The sequence below is a fragment of the Schistocerca gregaria genome, unplaced genomic scaffold (genome assembly GCF_023897955.1).
Source record: "Schistocerca gregaria isolate iqSchGreg1 unplaced genomic scaffold, iqSchGreg1.2 ptg000313l, whole genome shotgun sequence".
NCBI classification, from domain to species: Eukaryota; Metazoa; Arthropoda; class Insecta; order Orthoptera; family Acrididae; genus Schistocerca; species Schistocerca gregaria.
The window spans coordinates 1347061-1348840 of record NW_026061791.1 but is presented as its reverse complement, the minus strand read 5'-3'; the positions used below and the strand labels follow the sequence as shown (position 1 = coordinate 1348840).

Sequence of the window (1780 nt, the reverse complement as noted above, 5' to 3'; positions counted from 1 at the left end):
AGTTCGATTTTTGGGGGTTTGTTTCACTCCTTATGCCTACACAAAAATTAGTTAAAATTAACAAATGTCATATTATAGCTATAAGTTCCTAAGAAAAGTGTTTACATTTAGGGGTCAGAGGTAGAAGTTAAGAGATCGAACCACTTTTAATTTATGCTGCATGCCGTTCTGAGAAAATCGTTACTCGAAAAAAAGTGTTCAAAGTTTAGGGAAAACATTTAGTTATATTATTACTTCGATTTGCATGAACTGAGTGTTACATATATATTTTTAATGTCGCTGAAAACGAATCTGGAGTCAGATTTTCAATATTCAAAACAGCTAATCCAATACGGAGGGCAAACGATTATGTTTTGACCAATTTTTACCAAAAATGTATTTTCGTTATTTACGTTTAGTCTGCAATTCAAAGAGTATTTATCAACCCTTCCTCTACCTCTGATTGTTCCTAGACAGCAACTTCCTGTTCTTCTTGGCAGGAAAAGCCGATCTGTCTAAGGTGGATATGCAGCACTCGGCAGCCTGCACTTGATATTCGCCCGTATTTTCGGTGAGTATGTTTGCATGCATTCTGCAGTATGAATCCTTTTGAGCACGTGCGACACGGGACGAGTTATCATCTACATCTGTATGGAAACCCTGCAAAACACATTTAAGTGCCTGGTAAAGGGTTCATCGAATCACCTTCACTACTGATAATTAATTGAAACCCTCAGCTGCCGACAGGTGTTGTTGATATACTTCGATGGGGACAGATGAAAAGTGTGCCCCTACTGGGACTCGAACCCAGAATCTCCTGCTTACAAGGCAGACGCTCAATCCATCTGAGCTATCGAGGGCACAAATGAACAGCACGACTGCAGGAATTTATCCCTCGCACGCTTCCCGTGAGACTCACATCCCCAACCGTCCACAATCCGATTACGTAATGTACTTAATAGGTATTTGTCCATCCACTCATTACTGGCTCACACTAAGGTGACGATTCCCGTAAGAGTTCCGGCAGCCTGTGCGCATTCGCACAGACGAAGGTCAATGGCTGGGAAACGTTTAACCATAGATATGAAGATAGTAACTGTTCTCGAAAGAACAGGCGCCACTGACGACCGTACAGCTCTTCTAGAACACATGATAGACCGGCCGATGTGGCCGAGCGGTTGTAGGCACTTCAGTCGGGAGCCACGCGAACGCTACGGTCGCAGGTTCAAATCCTGCCTCGAGCATGGATGTGTGTGATGTCCTTAGGTTAGTTAGGTTTAAGTCGTTCTAAGTTCTAGGAAACTGATGACCTCAGATGTGAAGTCCCAAAGTGCTCAGAGCCATTTGAACCATCAGTCCGTATGTTTGCACACTACTTACAGTAACTTATGCTAAGGACAACACACACACAACCATGCCCGAAGGAGGACTCGAACCTCCAACGGGGGGAGCCGCGCGAACCGTGACAAGGCGTTGGAGACATGGCGGGTACCCCGCGCGGCTCATGGCAGCCATGACACTGCTTCAAACAATGGGCTGTAGAAACTTTTGTAAAGCACGGATTAAAAAAATAAAAACCTTTCCGTTCCAAGGGTCTAGACAAGTACACCTTTAAAAATTGCAACTACAAAGAAATTGAATTTTCGAACGTTTTGAATGAGAACCTGTCCTTATGGAACACCGTTGATCAAATGTCACAGGGATTATATACTCAGGTTTCACAGGTGGATTAACACTTTCTGATCAATATCCGGAATGATCAGGGCTTAAAACTTTGAAGAGTTAAATTTCAAGGGCCGTT

At 43.4% G+C, this 1780-nt stretch overlaps 1 non-coding gene across 1 annotated transcript; it reads right to left on the bottom strand.

Annotated features, from left to right (window-relative positions):
* Positions 1-765: 765 nt before the first annotated feature.
* Positions 766-840, bottom strand: Trnat-ugu (transfer RNA threonine (anticodon UGU)). The gene has a single exon. It is a non-coding gene; the product is annotated as a tRNA-Thr (tRNA).
* Positions 841-1780: the final 940 nt, after the last annotated feature.